This window comes from Anomaloglossus baeobatrachus, chromosome 1 (assembly GCF_048569485.1).
Source record: "Anomaloglossus baeobatrachus isolate aAnoBae1 chromosome 1, aAnoBae1.hap1, whole genome shotgun sequence".
NCBI classification, from domain to species: domain Eukaryota; kingdom Metazoa; phylum Chordata; class Amphibia; order Anura; family Aromobatidae; genus Anomaloglossus; species Anomaloglossus baeobatrachus.
Genome location: NC_134353.1, coordinates 509,526,550 through 509,544,314, shown reverse-complemented (window position 1 = coordinate 509,544,314; position 17,765 = coordinate 509,526,550).

The window sequence follows — 17,765 nt, the reverse complement described above, 5'->3', positions numbered from 1 at the left end:
CCCATCGCCGCAACCCACGGGTGGCGTCACAGACAATCTCCCCTGTAAATACCCCCCTCTTTCACTGTGTGCGTGGACGGACGGTTGCACGAGCCCCGGGTCCGGTCACCACTCGAGCCCCCAGACACGATCCCGGACCCGAGCGTCACTTGAGCAGCCCCGATTGCCGCAGCGGAAGCGGCACCCGTCTGCGACAACACAAAAACTGGCGTCACGAACAGGATTCTTACCCCATCAGTAGATGCCGTGCACCTTGCTTTGAAAACCATGAAACACTCCAAAATCTTGAACTGCCGCCATCTTTGGCGGCAATACGGAATTAGTATGATTTCTTCCTAATTGTGAGTACACCAGTGTCATCCGGTCCAACCTGCCGACAGCGCCCCAGCCCTGCTCCTTACCTACACCTGGGCCCCGGGACTACAGCTCTCCCGTACCCGTGGAGGGGATACCACCTTGCTGCCCCAACATCATCGGTCCCGGACGCCGGCCCCGAGAGGCAGCGGCGGTGCCACCATCCCATCGCCGCAACCCACGGGTGGCGTCACAGACAATCTCCCCTGTAAATACCCCCCTCTTTCACTGTGTGCGTGGACGGGCGGTTGCACGAGCCCCGGGTCCGGTCACCACTCGAGCCCCCAGACACGATCCCGGACCCGAGCGTCACTTGAGCAGCCCCGATTGCCGCAGCGGAAGCGGCACCCGTCTGCGACAACACAAAAACTGGCGTCACGAACAGGATTCTTACCCCATCAGTAGATGCCGTGCACCTTGCTTTGAAAACCATGAAACACTCCAAAATCTTGAACTGCCGCCATCTTTGGCGGCAATACGGAATTAGTATGATTTCTTCCTAATTGTGAGTACACCAGTGTCATCCGGTCCAACCTGCCGACAGCGCCCCAGCCCTGCTCCTTACCTACACCTGGGCCCCGGGACTACAGCTCTCCCGTACCCGTGGAGGGGATACCACCTTGCTGCCCCAACGTCATCGGTCCCGGACGCCGGCCCTGAGAGGCAGTGGCGGTGCCACCATCCCATTACCGCAATGCACGGGTGGCTTCACAGACAATCTCCCCTGTAAATACCCCCCTCTTTCACTGTGTGCGTGGACGGGCGGTTGCACGAGCCCCGGGTCCAGTCACCACTCGAGCCCCCAGACACGATCCCGGACCCAAGCGTCACTCGAGCAGCCCCGATTGCCGCAGCGGAGGCGGCACCCGTCCGCGACATATGCATCTAATACTGGTAAAGGCTAGAATCCCTGCCTTAAGGCCTGTAAAACATGATCCCTACCCCAAAATCTAAACTGACACGAATTGCAAACTATGAGAGATATTTAAAGAGAATAGAATAGATTTTTTTATATAGCCTCTAATACACTATGCCTACTACAGAACCTCACCCTGCACTAAATGCTGAATAAGAGTGGTATTATAAGAGAATAGAATAGATTTCCCTAGCAGACAGGCAAATTGGGTAATGTAGTTGTCATTTCACTTCAACAGTGTCAACAGTAGCCGGTAAAAAACAGAAAAATTATGTAGCTGTCTCAAACTTTGTCAGTGGGCACAGGCTATACTTTTGTAAAGAGGTGATGAATAAAGGAGAGATAAGCGAACCTGTGAAAGTTCGGTTCAGCGGGTGCAGCTGGACTTTAGATAACGTTCAGTTTGGGACCCAGACTTGATCTGAACCCAATAGAAGTTACCGATTGGGTAGTTTGGGTCTTTGGCTACTTGCAGCCAGCCATAAACAAAACACTTCTGGGAGCGGGTGGACGGCCTTTTTACATTTTTTGGTGCACACTACATCCAATCATGCTGTTGTTACCCACAGTGGGAGCCGTTCAAACACTACAAGCGGCTCATGCTGAGCTGAGCACCGAGCACAGTGACGCTCACACAAGTGGTGTTAATATGTGAGGCAACCGAATTCCGAATCTGAACTCTATTTTTTTGTAAAGTCTGTGTTTGGTATGAACACCAAACTTTGGGTATGCTCATCTACAGTGGTGAATCATTTTTTTTAACCTTCACACATGCATTTCAATTATTAAATAACACAAAGATCGAAAAAGTGTGTGGTGTGTACAGCAATTTTCTTCTGTTAACCCCTTAACGAACTAGGATGTAGAAATACATTCTAGATCTCCCTCCTTTGATGTGGGCTCACGCGATGAGCCCACATGTTTGCCAGCACATGTCTGCTGATCTGATCAGCCAACATGTGCAGCTAAGAGGTGCAGATGGATTGTGCTGTTGCCCGCCATCAGCGGCCCCATGCTGCAATAATGGGGCACCAATAGGTTGTCATGAAAGCGCAGAGTCATCTGATGATCCCTGTCATTGTCATGACTCATGCCAGCACTAACAGGAGATCAGCATTTCTGCTGATTAGAGGGATGATTGTAAGGGGGTGTAAGGCTCTGCCACCCCTGCAGAAGTAACCGATGTGGCATAAACGTTTAATAAAGTTTATTATTGTGTGTAGTGTGGCCACCAGATGGCAGCATGGCCCAAGTGACCGCTTCCCTGGTACTCCTTGATTAAGAAGAGGTTAGATAAAGGAGGGTTGGCAGGTTATAACAGGGCCAAGCAGGAGGAAGAGGTTAGGAGAGTCCCCCAGGAAGGAGCAAGTGAGAAGTATCCCAAAATATTGATTTGTTCTGATCCTCAGGGTCAAACTTACAGCAGGTCTGAAGATAATTGCGTTCCTCCGCTGGGGGTAGTAGTCCGGACGGTGTGAGTGGTGGCTGTTCACTGGAATTTATTCCCAACAATTCCCCCGCAGCAAGCTGACGATCAGTGTGTCCCTATAATAGGGTGGACACCAGGGGTTTAACTACCGCGGTCGAAGGGGTCACCATTGCGTCCGGGCCCAGCAGGTTAGGGGCCCGCGGCCACCCGGCACTTCAGCAGCCAACTCCTTTCAGTGAGAGAGGAGCTGCGCTGATCTGTCGCAGACCACGCGGCCGCTATATGACCCGTTCCGCCGCCGCTGACACCGGGCCCCCCTGCTCCCCCTGGGGAGGCTGGCTGCTTTATTATACATGGAGGCCTAAGGAGGCTAGCTGCTGTATTATACATGGAGGCCTGGGGGGCTGCATTATATATGGAGGTCTGTGGAACTGCATAATAATCATGAAGGACACCTTATACATGGACTATAGGGTTATATTATACATGGAGGTCTAGGGGGCTGCATTCTACGTGAAGGTCTATGGGGATGCATTATACAACATGAAGGACACCTTATACATGGACTAGGGGTGCATTATACATGGAGGAGTATGGGGCTGCATAATACAAAATGAAGTTTTCAGGAATTGCGTTATAATACATATAGGACTATGGGGGTTACATTATAATATATGGAGGACTATGGAGCCTACCTTGTATATGGACTATGGGGGTGCATTATTAAACATGGAGGCCTATGTGGTGCAGTATAATATATGGAGTACTATGGGGTGAATTATAATACATGGAGAACTATGAGAAATTCATTATAATTGGAGGGCTATGAGGGCTACTTCATACATGGAGGACTTTGGGGGTACATTATAATATATGGAGGACTATGTGGTGCAGTATAATATATGGATGACTATGGGGTGAATTATAATACATGGAGAACTATGGGAAATGCATTATAATACATGGAGGACTATGGAGGTGCATTGTAATATATGAAGGGTTATGTGGGACCCTTTATACTATATGGAACTCTATGTGGGGGCCATTATATGGAGAACTATATACAAGGGAGGAAAAAGATACAAGCAGGGGATGGGAACGTTTTTGCTGAGGGGAAAAAGGCTCTTTCCCTCATCACCGAGCTTTCCCATGCTCTGCTATACATCTTCTCTCAGCACCCAGCTTTCCCATGCTCTGATATTGGAAAGCTGGGTGCTGAGGGAAAGATGTATAGCAGAGCATGGGGAAACTGGGTGCCAAGGACAAGATGGATATCAGAACATCATAAAGCTGGGTGCTGATAGAAGGATTTCAGATCATGGGAAGCCTAGGTGCTGAGGGTAAGAGCCAAGTGTCAGCATCATTATCCTGTAGCCTGAGTGTCAGTCTCTTTATCCCATACCCCAAGTGTCAGTGTACATGGAGGGAGGGGGCCCAAGTCTGAACTTTGCACCAGGGCCCATCAAACTCTAGTTACGCCACTGATGGGCACCAACGTGTGAGCAGAGGATGAGCCTGCCATGGATGGCTAAGTCAGAGCAGGGGATGAGGGCTTAGCAGTGCTTTCTGAGACCCAGGTGCCAGGGGAGCGGTCAGCCGGAAAATTACAAGAAGTATTGAAAACCAAAGGGAGCCCCATTAGGCTCAGAAGCGGCGCCCTCAGGGTGCGGGATAATGATGATCACACTGTACAGAAGTTACCAAGTAAAGTTGGGAAAGAAACCCTCTGTTTCCAAGTATTGACTCTGCAGGTGAATGGACTTGTGAATGTACTGTTATATACTGGAGTGGTGACCGGGTCTCAAGGGGTTAATGTCCGGCTGCGCTGTGGCCTAGTAGCCCCTGTAAAGACGACGACTACAGCCCCCTCTAGCCACCCCTACATGCTGAAGCATCGCTCTGATAAGCAGAATCGATCGGATAGTGCCGTCATAAAGTCCCCTAAAGGGACTAGTAAAATCAATAAAAAATGTAAAAAAAGTTTTAAAAAATGTGATTTTTTTTTTTTTTTTTTTTAAATAAAAAAACAACCTTTCAGTTCAAATCATCCCTCTTTGTCCCCATTGAAAATAAAACAATAAAAAAATACACATATTTTCAGAAGTGCCCGATCTATCAAAATATAAAAATCAATTAATCTGATCGATAATGGCGTAGCGAGGAAAAAAATAAAACTCCAGGATTATGTTTTTCGTCGCCTGAACATTGCATTAAAATGCAATAACAGGCGAGCAAAACATCATAACTACCCAAAAATGGTATAATTAAAAATGACAGCTCAAGACTCAAAATAAGTCATTACTGAACCCCAGATCCTGAAAATAAGAATTCTAGGGATCTCAGAAAATGGAGACAAAAGCACAATTCTTTTTTTTTTTTTCACCATAAAAGTAAAACTATACATGTTTGTGTGGCGCCCCAGGACCTGGTCGCCACAACAGCATTGCCCTCCCAAAGGGTTAATGCTGAGCCTGGAGGTAATTGGGAGATCTATTGGCCAGTAAGTTAACACCCAACACAGTTCTCCCTCCGGCCAGCAGAGGGAGCTCTGAACCTGGAACTTCAGGGAGCATTCCTTAAGTCTGGCTGAAGGGAGGAAGTAGTGGTTAGTCTGGACACAGGAGTGAAAGAGTGCAGACGCAGAGTAGTGCTGCCTTGTGAAACTGGGGCCTAGAGCTGGGATAGCTTGGCCCAGTGAAGCAAGGGGAGCAGAGAGGCACAGCAGAGACTCGGACATCGGAGTCTGTAGTTGCCAGGGCATAAAATCCATCCCTGGTAGCTGAATCCGGAGGGCAGGAGAGCTGCAAGCCCCCTGGCCCAGAAGCAAACTGAGGGTACAGCTGCATCCCAAGGGCCTGGTGTGGACTCCAGCAGAGAAGCACCAGAGAGGGCCTGCGCAGTCTACCCCACAGAAAAAGGGACGAACCACCAGTCCCAGCAGCAAGAGGGCAATTGCTAACCCAAAGTGCAGTGTCCTAAAACAGCAAAGAAAGATTAAGGAGTAGGCCTCATACTCAACTGGCCAAAGATCACCCCAGGCACTTCCAGGCCGGCCGGACCATCTTTACCATCTGTGACGGTCTCCCTGGACTAAACTTCTGCCGAGTAAAAGAGGAGAAGGTAAAGAGACTACTGTTTGTGCCTGTTTCTTTCATTGCTTGTCGGCCCTGCACCGTGCTAGTCACACAACACCATAGACTTCCACAAGCACCAACTGTGTCCCGGGGCACCGCTCCACCTGTGGGGAGCAGTACCACCATTGCTGCCACTTCATCACCCCGGAGGCCTTACACGGCAGCGGCGGCTTAATAGCCGCATACCACAGGTGGCGTCACGAACACAAACTTAAAGTCATCAGCCACATATTATACTGACACCCACCAGGGCCACGGAGCCGGGCCCAGCCACCACTGACTACCACCGGACTAGTCCGGCCCGGCACCGGGTGTCCCATAGCCCTGGGGTGGGCGAGTCAACTTTTGGCGTCACGAACAGGATTTCGTGCCCGGTCCCACCGGGTACTGTGCGCCTGCAGGAATTGTGCTTAAAAGACTGTGTACTGGTTGTAAATTGCCGCCGCCATTAGCCGCGCCGAGCGCAGGAAGAAGGGGGGCGTGCCTGACAAAGAGCGCGAAGGGAGCGCGCCATCAGAGCAGAGCGCTGTTAACCCCGCGCGACCCAGAAGAAAATTTGAAAAGTGAACGGAGCCTGGTAAGGTTCACTAAGGGGGAGGAAGATGTCCGACTCAGAGGGAGAGCAGGTGGCTGCCATCGCCCAAGGCGCCGCAGCACTGGCCGAAGCAGTCCCAGTCGCCGTCGCCGTCGCCCCAGCCCCCACTGTAGCGCCGGTAATGCCGATCACCATGCCGTACATACCGGGAGCAGAATGGCTGCCGCAGTACTCCGGGGAGTCCCATACCTTGAGTGACTTCAGAGAAAGCCTGCACAGCTTGTTCCGGGTGTATCCTCTGACTGAGAGCCAGAAGGTGGGCATATTAATGGGACAGCTAGCCGGCGCGGCCCAGCGTGAAGTGAAGTCCTGGCCTGATACAGATAAAGGGACAGTAACCCAGATATTGGCCAAGCTAAAGAGTACTTTTGACACCCGCACCGCAGCAGAGATAAAGATGAGATTCTTTGGGTGCAAGCAGCGGGCCACAGACAGCATAAGGGACTATGCCTTAAACCTGCAAGAGGCCCTGAAAGCAGTTAAACAGGTGGACCCAGAGAGTGTACGTGAAGAAGACAAACTCCTAACTGAGCAGTTCATAGAGGGGCTCCTGTCAGATGCCCACAGGACCCAGCTGCGTATCCTGGTCCTGCAGAACCCTGCTCTGGACTTTGCAAAGTTTAAGGACCAGGCCATCAGGGTACTGAGAGAATCTACACCGAATGACCCAGTACCCCTCCGGCCTCTTGCTATCACGTACCCCGGGGTGGTGCCTGCAACACGAGCCACTGCAGGGGCTGAGGCGCAGTCCCTGGATAAGGATCCCACTGCAGAGCTCAGACAGCAGTTCCAGGAGCTGACCAAGACTGTGGCTGCCCTTGCCAAGACCGTGCAGTCTCTACAAATGACCCCCTCGCCTGCAAAAATCGAGTTGGCCTCCAGCCCAGATGACGTCCCATGGATGCGACAGAGGAGGATTCCGCCGACCCGAGGCAGAGACACAGACCGGTATGATTCAACAGGACAACCGATCTGCCGCCGCTGCAGCCAGGCGGGCCACATTGCACGATGCTGTCCTTTAAATGGGCTGAGCCTGGGGCCAGGAGCCAACCCCCAGGTGTAAGGAAGCCCGGCTCAAACCCCAGCCGCAGCAAGTATGTGGGAGGACGACCGGTCCTTCCCATTGTGCTGGATGGGATCCCTTTGAATGCCCTCCTGGATACGGGGTCCCAGGTAACAACCATCCCCCACAAACTGTACAAAAGATATTGGGCTGATTCAGACATTGACCATGGCCCAGATGATGATTTAACAATTGTGGCCAGTAATGGTCAGCCCTTACCTCAAATTGGGTACAAAGAAGTAACCATTAAAGTGGGGCGGGTGGAATTGCCATGTCAGGGGATGATAATTGTAGATATTGATCGCAAAGAATCTGACCCACTGCTAACCATTGGTACAAATGTGATAGAAAATTGTATTGCCGAAGTGATAATTTTGTTGCAACAGGCGTCTGAAACTGCCAGCTCCGGGCAGTAGCGTGCCCTACAGAGGGAGATCAGAGCCCTGATGAGGAGGCAGCAGGTAGAGCTGGCCGGAGGAGAAATTGGCAGTGTGAGGGTAAGTGACCCCCTCCCCATTGCAATATTGCAATACCCCCAAGAAGTGAAATGTTGATATGGTGTCGGGCAGCAATAGGCCTCAAGGGTCAGGATTACCATGCCTTGGTAGAACCGGTGTATTCAGACAGTAGGCCTGGAGTCCTGATAGCCAGAGGGGTAGCGGACGTCCGCAAGGGGAGAGTGCCCGTCCGTGTCTTGAATTGTGGGGAGGAGGAGGCCAAATTGCCCCGGTACGCCACTGTAGCAAAACTGTACACTGTCAGCAACAATACCATTAAAGCAGTGGAACCCTTGATCCCGTCCGACCAGGCGGAAGACAATGGCTCCAAGGGGCAGCTGGAAGACTGGTGCCAAAAATTACATGTAGGCACCGACTCCACCCCCTCGCACCAAAAGCATGGGGTTTACCGGGTGGTACAGGAGTACGAGCGGGTCTTCAGCAAACACCCCCTAGATTTTGGGCAGGTGAAAGGGGTTAAACATCAAATCCCCACGGGTGATCATCATCCCATTAAAGAGAGATACCGCCCTGTACCCCCCGCACAGTATCAGTGTGCCAAGGAAATGTTACGAGAAATGAAGGAGGCTGGGGTTATCAGAGATAGTTGTAGCCCCTGGGCAGCTCCACTAGTTCTCGTAAAGAAAAAAGATGGTACAATGAGAATGTGTGTAGATTACAGGCAAATTAACCGCATTACACATAAAGATGCTTATCCACTGCCCAGAATAGAGGAGTCACTAACAGCCTTAAAGTCAGCTAACTATTTCTCCACCTTGGATCTCACCAGTGGGTATTGGCAGGTTCCCGTGGCAGAGGCGGACAAGGAGAAGACTGCATTCACGACACCAATGGGCCTCTGTGAGTTCAATTGTATGCCATTCGGGCTCTGTAACGCCCCAGGGACATTCCAAAGGTCCAGGAGTGCGTAGAGAGGAGCCTGTCTCAAGCAAGAACGAGACAAGAGCAGCATTACAATCAAACAGCCCCAGCAACTCCCTCTTTACCTGGAGAACAAGTCCTCAAGAAGAAGCGGAGGACGCATAAATTGGATGATCAGTGGGAAAACGAGCCCTACACCATTATCCCCTCCAACTTTGACAATAGTAAGGTATGCCTCATAAGCAAGAATGAAGGTGTGGCGCCCCTGACCTGGTCAGGCACCACTGAGTACTGCACCCATGCTGGGGACAGTACAATACAGGTAATCCAGAAGGCTGACCGGGGTGTGGAACACAGGCGCATAGTGATCAGGTCTCACACATGTACCCATGAGAGGACCCCTGGGGATCCCAGGAGGGGGAAAAGCCTTCACCTTCACTGGAATAGTGGAGGGGGCCAAAAGCCTCCATCTCCTCTCAAGGGGTGTGGTAAGAGAGTCTGGTTGCTAGGTGGCGTAGGCAGGCACAAAAAGGGAAAAGAGAAGGAGGAGTAGACAGTCTAGAGTCTGCAGCAGAGTGTGGAGGAGTGAGGAGCAGGAAAGTGAAGCTCAGACAGGAGGAGATGTGAAGGTCCCAGATGTGAGCCGGTTCAGTGCAGAGTCCAGGGAGCTCGAGTGAGGAGCAGATCCCGTGGGCTGCTGTAGTCTGACAGCGTCCGCGCAGTGGCTACCGACGGGGGAGAACGGTCAACTAGGAGTGCTACCCGAAATCCATCTCCAGCTAGAGAGAGAGCACAGAGTGGGAAGTAAGGAGACTGCTAGGGAGAACCAGGCCCAAACGGGCGGCAGATCCCGAAGCGGAGATAGATCCAGCTTTCTTTTGCTAAACCTGCCGGTGTGGGGCTCTCAAAGCCCACGCCACAACACCACAAAAAGCCGCAGCCACGTAGCCACAGTTAGGGCCCATAGCTCACAGGAGGCAAGAAGCTGGAGTGATCTGGCCCAGGCAACAAGCACACGGCAAACGAAGGGGAGTGAGGCTTCAGCAACTTCCCTGGGTGACCCCCATAGGGACTCAAAGTCGGGGTCACCCCAAACCACCAAGGGCTAAGGAAGGCGAGTTAGTAGTCACCCTCACAAGTCAGCCTGAAGGACACCTGGTTCCCATCTGGTTCATCCCAGCTACGCCCGGGTTACTCACCCTGCCACCTGAAGTGAGTAAAAACCCTGAAAGACATTCTGCCTGTGTGGAGTTATTCTGCGCCTTGTGGTACTACGCACCTACACAGGGCCCTGGGGCTTGCCTCACTCTCAGGAGGCTATTCCAACTAACTGCACTCACCATCAGCCCCAGGCGACCCTCAACCTGCAGTGGCGGTCCCTACTGGCCGCAATACTGAGAGTGGCGTCACGACAAGAAGAAGATCTCCTACCTGTGACAAGATACAGCCGAGTGGAGTCCCTGAAGGTAATGCACCGACACAACACCTGTGGGGCTTCACATCTGGCGTCACGAACAGGATAAGGACTAGACCTGTTCAGACAGGTGACCATGTGCCTGGGCGGTCCGCTTGAAAAATTGGAAGCGCCGCCATATTGCCACCATGAAAAGCGCGCTGAAAAACAACTGCAGCCCGCGCTGGAAGAAGTTACCGCCCACGAAGAGGTGTGGCTACCCAGAGATCCCCTGCAGAGTTCTGACCTCGCTTGTGAAGAGAGCGGAAGCGTCCAGAGACGTCGGGACAGAAAGGGAGCCAGAAGCCTGCTGCTGGGAGAGGAGCTGCTGAAAGAGGCAGAGCGAAAACTGAACAGCTTGCTACTAGAGGCAACGACGAGTCCACTGCTGGGAAATCGTACAGAAGAGGGCGCAGAAGAAATGGCGTCTGACCGCAGAAACCCAGAACCGGGCTCCGCTGCCTGGTGGTATCGGGAGCTTGCCCAGTTCTGCGACCGACTGGAGACCCGGGTCGTGGAGCAGATCAGAGAAGAACGCATGGAACTTCTGGAGATGGCTGCCGCGGTTCAGGCCTATGAGAGGGGAACCGCACGACGAGTGCCAGACCGGACGGCGACGACTCAGACCCCGATGCTGCCACCGATGGGTGAGTCCAGTGTTACCCCTGCCGGCCCGGATGCCCCGACCCCTGCTGCCACGCCCGCGGTCCCTGAAGAGGCGCCCGGCGCGGCGACGCTGAGCCAGGCCGCAGCCACGCCAGGTGCGGCCCGTCAAGCCCCGGCCGCCGCAGCGATGCCCTGCTCGGCCCGTCAAGCCCCGGCCGCCGCAGCGATGCCCTGCTCGGCCCGTCAAGCCCCGGCCGCCGCAGCGATGCCCTGCTCGGCCCGCCAAGCCCCGGCCGCCGCAGCGATGCCCTGCTCGGCCCACCAAGACCCGGTCCCTGCAGCGACGCCCAGCCCAGCCTGCACAGATCCCATCGCAGCTGCGACGCCGATCCAGGCCGCCGCCATACAGGGCGCGGCCCGCCAAGACCAGGCCGCCGCCATACAGGGCGCGGCCCGCCAAGAGATTGCATCACCATTTACCCCGGCCTGCAAGGCCAGAGCAGACACCGCTCCCCAGCCTAAGGAAGTCCCTACTAGGAAATCCCTGATAGGTGAAGACTCCGCATACTGGCAGCTGAAGGCTGACCTGGAGGCTAAGTTCCCACAGGAGATGGTGGACCGATACATGCTCCCTCCGAACACCCCTAAGGCAACCCCTGCAGCAACCACGCTGAAGAGTCCACCGCCTGGGCCAGCTGAGGAACACTCATCCCCAGCGCTGCCACGACCAGAGTGCAGCGAAGAACTAAGGGGGAGAGGAGGGCAAGAAGCTGAGGAGTTGCCCCCGGAGCCACCAGCAGTGGATCCATACCCAGAGCCGGAGATGCTGCCATATTCCCGCTGGGACGAAGAAGACCTGACACCTCCTGCTGACGAAGAAGACCTGCCCAACCGCCCTACCTGGGAGCTTGTAAGCTGCACTTCGCAGAATCCAGCCCGCAAGACACAGCGCCGCAGCAGAACCCAGTTTTCCCCTGCACCGCCATCCCCAGAGCAGAGAGATGACATCACGGCCAGAGACCTACAAGAAAAAAGGTTCCTGAGAAGAGCCAAAGCACAGGTCCGAGGACCCCTTTGCAGAGGAGTAGTGGAGGACTTCAGCCTCAAGTCAGGATACGGGTTCATCGTAGCACCTGGCATAAAGGAAGGTATCTTCGTCAACAGAAGAGACGTCAGAGCTAATCTGCCCAGAGGACATCCTGGAAGGAACCTGCGTACAGGAGACTCCGTACAGTTTACCCTGCATCAAGGCGAAAGAGGCTGGTATGCGCTAGATGTAGTGCCATGTCCCAAAGAAGAAAGGAAAGACAGTAATAAAGAAAGAAAAGACCAAAGACCTAATGAAGAGACAACTACAGATGAGGAAAAAGGTCAAGAAAGCAACAGGTGCCGCAGCCCTACAGGCCCAAGCCCTGGTGAAGAGGAATCTGCCTAAGTTCAAGTAAAGTACAGCAAGTTTTGACCAGTTTGGAAAGTTTGTTTTGCAACGTTTTACAAGTTCAAGAATGTGCCCACATAAACTATTGTGAGAAATAAACCTTAAGGCTATGAACTGGCTATAGCCACAAACTCTCGCAGTGTAAATAGTTACACCAAAAGGGCACCACCACCACCAGAGTCAGCCTGTTTAGGGGCTTGGCTCGTCTGCAACCAGGAGGAGCCCGTCCGTATATAGGGCCTTGGCTCGCCTGCGGCCAGAGAGCATGCCTGTTTATGGGGCCTGGCTCTCCACCACAAAGAGGGTACCTGGTCAGCACCAACTGTGGAGGCCGCCTCTGCATCCTGCCAGAAGCGGCTGAAGGCGCGGATCCACCAGGCCAGGTATACCCTGAAGACCACCAGCCCATGAAAGCCGCCTCTACATCCTGCCAGAAGTGGCTGAAGTCGCGGTCAACGTGAAAGGGTTTTGGGTGGGTTAACGGACTTGTGGGTGGAGGGTGGTGATGTATGGTACCTGGTGCTTTTAAAATGTTTTACATGTTTTAATGTTTTATGCATTTTTAAAATGTTGTCTTGCAGCCCGAGGACGTGCTGGTGATAACTAAGGGGGAATGTGGCGCCCCTGACCTGGTCAGGCACCACTGAGTACTGCACCCATGCTGGGGACAGTACAATACAGGTAATCCAGAAGGCTGACCGGGGTGTGGAACACAGGCGCATAGTGATCAGGTCTCACACATGTACCCATGAGAGGACCCCTGGGGATCCCAGGAGGGGGAAAAGCCTTCACCTTCACTGGAATAGTGGAGGGGGCCAAAAGCCTCCATCTCCTCTCAAGGGGTGTGGTAAGAGAGTCTGGTTGCTAGGTGGCGTAGGCAGGCACAAAAAGGGAAAAGAGAAGGAGGAGTAGACAGTCTAGAGTCTGCAGCAGAGTGTGGAGGAGTGAGGAGCAGGAAAGTGAAGCTCAGACAGGAGGAGATGTGAAGGTCCCAGATGTGAGCCGGTTCAGTGCAGAGTCCAGGGAGCTCGAGTGAGGAGCAGATCCCGTGGGCTGCTGTAGTCTGACAGCGTCCGCGCAGTGGCTACCGACGGGGGAGAACGGTCAACTAGGAGTGCTACCCGAAATCCATCTCCAGCTAGAGAGAGAGCACAGAGTGGGAAGTAAGGAGACTGCTAGGGAGAACCAGGCCCAAACGGGCGGCAGATCCCGAAGCGGAGATAGATCCAGCTTTCTTTTGCTAAACCTGCCGGTGTGGGGCTCTCAAAGCCCACGCCACAACACCACAAAAAGCCGCAGCCACGTAGCCACAGTTAGGGCCCATAGCTCACAGGAGGCAAGAAGCTGGAGTGATCTGGCCCAGGCAACAAGCACACGGCAAACGAAGGGGAGTGAGGCTTCAGCAACTTCCCTGGGTGACCCCCATAGGGACTCAAAGTCGGGGTCACCCCAAACCACCAAGGGCTAAGGAAGGCGAGTTAGTAGTCACCCTCACAAGTCAGCCTGAAGGACACCTGGTTCCCATCTGGTTCATCCCAGCTACGCCCGGGTTACTCACCCTGCCACCTGAAGTGAGTAAAAACCCTGAAAGACATTCTGCCTGTGTGGAGTTATTCTGCGCCTTGTGGTACTACGCACCTACACAGGGCCCTGGGGCTTGCCTCACTCTCAGGAGGCTATTCCAACTAACTGCACTCACCATCAGCCCCAGGCGACCCTCAACCTGCAGTGGCGGTCCCTACTGGCCGCAATACTGAGAGTGGCGTCACGACAAGAAGAAGATCTCCTACCTGTGACAAGATACAGCCGAGTGGAGTCCCTGAAGGTAATGCACCGACACAACACCTGTGGGGCTTCACAAAGGCAAGACCTATCAAGCAATTTCTCGAGACCGCCTGAAAGCGTGCCCTGAACGGTGCAGAATCCAAAGAGAAATGGAAGAAGTACAAGGAAGTCCCCAAAGTCAAGAGAAAGAAGGGGAGATGATTCAAACCATCCTTGGAAAATTCCCCAAAACTTGGACCCGAATAAACAATGCCATAGTGGTACCAGTTTTGACGTTTCCGCAGTTGGTCGAGCCAGAAACAGAAAAGGTTCCGGATCCACCTAAAGAACCGTCCGCTCCAACACGAGATGACACGCCAGCAGTGGAACAGGAGGATCAACCCCCTGTCAGTGGTGAACCTGTCATACCCTTGGCGACTCTTAGACCACATAGGCAACCATCACGCTTACCTATCGGGGTTAGGCCCACCTGTAGTGCTGAGGTAGAAGACGCACCACGTAGTCAGGGGCAACCACCAGAGCTACGCAGGTCCCAACGCAGCACTCGGGGACAACCCTCTCCAAGGTATAGAGAGTCAACTGTATAAGGGAAAAAGAAGGAGTATTTATTAGAATGTACATAGTTATGCAAAATGTCTGTAAGGTTGTGTACAACATGTTTTTCTTTTTCTTTGATTGCGAAAATGGACAATTGGGCCACTGGACTATGGGTGGCCAACACCTAAATTGTTCATAGTTAGCACCAGTGTGCTCAACACCCCTGAAGGAAAACCCGTCCGGCGTGCATAGAGTGGGGTCATCAATGCTCTGACGCACGCCCAGAGCCTACGTTGGGGGTTTGATCGCGGCGGGTCCCCCATAGAGCAGTGTAATGGACACCCGGCAGGGAGCCACACTGGACTCTTATAGTAATGTTTAAGTTTGTAACGTTAAAGTATTTGCGCCTCCCATAATGGGATGAAATGTTCTAACATGTCATGTTTGTTTCTACAGTCCGGGAGTACTGAATTTAACTAAGGGGGAGTGTGGCGCCCCAGGACCTGGTCGCCACAACAGCATTGCCCTCCCAAAGGGTTAATGCTGAGCCTGGAGGTAATTGGGAGATCTATTGGCCAGTAAGTTAACACCCAACACAGTTCTCCCTCCGGCCAGCAGAGGGAGCTCTGAACCTGGAACTTCAGGGAGCATTCCTTAAGTCTGGCTGAAGGGAGGAAGTAGTGGTTAGTCTGGACACAGGAGTGAAAGAGTGCAGACGCAGAGTAGTGCTGCCTTGTGAAACTGGGGCCTAGAGCTGGGATAGCTTGGCACAGTGAAGCAAGGGGAGCAGAGAGGCACAGCAGAGACTCGGACATCGGAGTCTGTAGTTGCCAGGGCATAAAATCCATCCCTGGTAGCTGAATCCGGAGGGCAGGAGAGCTGCAAGCCCCCTGGCCCAGAAGCAAACTGAGGGTACAGCTGCATCCCAAGGGCCTGGTGTGGACTCCAGCAGAGAAGCACCAGAGAGGGCCTGCGCAGTCTACCCCACAGAAAAAGGGACGAACCACCAGTCCCAGCAGCAAGAGGGCAATTGCTAACCCAAAGTGCAGTGTCCTAAAACAGCAAAGAAAGATTAAGGAGTAGGCCTCATACTCAACTGGCCAAAGATCACCCCAGGCACTTCCAGGCCGGCCGGACCATCTTTACCATCTGTGACGGTCTCCCTGGACTAAACTTCTGCCGAGTATAAGAGGAGAAGGTAAAGAGACTACTGTTTGTGCCTGTTTCTTTCATTGCTTGTCGGCCCTGCACCGTGCTAGTCACACAACACCATAGACTTCCACAAGCACCAACTGTGTCCCGGGGCACCGCTCCACCTGTGGGGAGCAGTACCACCATTGCTGCCACTTCATCACCCCGGAGGCCTTACACGGCAGCGGCGGCTTAATAGCCGCATACCACAGGTGGCGTCACGAACACAAACTTAAAGTCATCAGCCACATATTATACTGACACCCACCAGGGCCACGGAGCCGGGCCCAGCCACCACTGACTACCACCGGACTAGTCCGGCCCGGCACCGGGTGTCCCATAGCCCTGGGGTGGGCGAGTCATTTGCGATTTACAAACTTGCACCGACCTGGAGAATCATATTACCAGGTCAGTTTTATCATATAGTGAACATGGTAAATAAAAAAATAAAAAAAACAATTGAGCAAATGCACTTTTTTTGCAATTTTACCGCACTTGGAATTTGGAGGCCGCCATACTCAGTGGTGACGTCACCCATTCTGCTTCTGTGCATTCTGTGTCCAGTGTCTTGCTGTGTTTGGGACGCCGACGGCCCAGGCATCCAGCAGCAGTATTGCACCTAGCAGAACGGAGACCGCTGCTGTGTTGAGATAGACCCCCACAGTACCCCACACCTGGAGTGCTTCCTAGGTTGGCGCAACACACAGTGATCTTACCATCTCCCTGGCACTCCATAATTGATGTTTCCTCAGACTCTGTTCTACCCAGGATTACTTACTTTCAAGCTAATTATCTGCAACCAGCCTCAGGATGGCGTCTGTTTGTCTTTTATCTTCCATTTGGGTACGTCCACGACGGTTTGTCTACGGTCACAGTGAATACCTTTACTGGCTGTAATACACACGCTTATTTGGAATACATTCCTGTGGTGTTTTACTATTTCAGGGTATGTTCACACGGAGATTTTTTGGCAAGTTTTTGCTGCGTATTTGCCTTGGTTTTATGCAATCCCATAATAATAAAAAGCTGCTTTTTTACATTCCCAGCAAAGTCTATGAGATTTCTGAAATCTCATGCCCACCCCTCCACACCCACATCCCCCCACACCCACACCCACATCCACACACACACACGCACACACACACGCACACACACACACACACCTGCAGATTTTTTTCCTGACTGTTTTGTCAAATATCTGTGTTTTTGCTGCAGATTTCAATGAGAATGTCAATCCTTTGCAGTGTTGTTTCAGCGTTTTTTCATTGATAAAACACATTTTGTAGAAAAAAACGCACCAAAAACGCCACTAAAAAAACACACCAAAAACGCTGATGACTCAAAGGAGAGTTCGTGCCACAAGATCAGATTTTAGGCTCTGTGCACACGCTGCAGATTTACCACAGATTTTGCCACAGATTTGCCGCAGAATTGCTGCAGAAAATGTGTCTAACATTGCTGCAGTCATTCCCTAGCAAATCCTATGGGTTTTAAAAAATGCTGTGCGCACACTGCATTTTTTATACCCGCGGATTTACCCGCGGATTTTCCGCTGCGGAATTAATGAGCATGTCACTTCTTTTCCGCAGGTACTTGCGTTTTTTGCCATAGAAAATGGTAAAAATCCACGGGGACCAACTTGCGGCAAATCCGTGGCAAAACCGCGGCAAATCGCAGCAAACCGCGGGTGCGGTTCTTACCGCGGGTACGGGATTCTTTCAGAGAGCCCAGTTTTTTCTTAAGAAAAAGGCACTTTCTAGTACGCACATAGCCTTAAGGCCGCTTTACACGCTGTGACATCGCTCAAGCGATCTTGTTGGGGTCACGGAATTTGTGACGCACATCCGGTCGCTTTAGCGATGCCGTTGCGTGTGACACCTTTGAG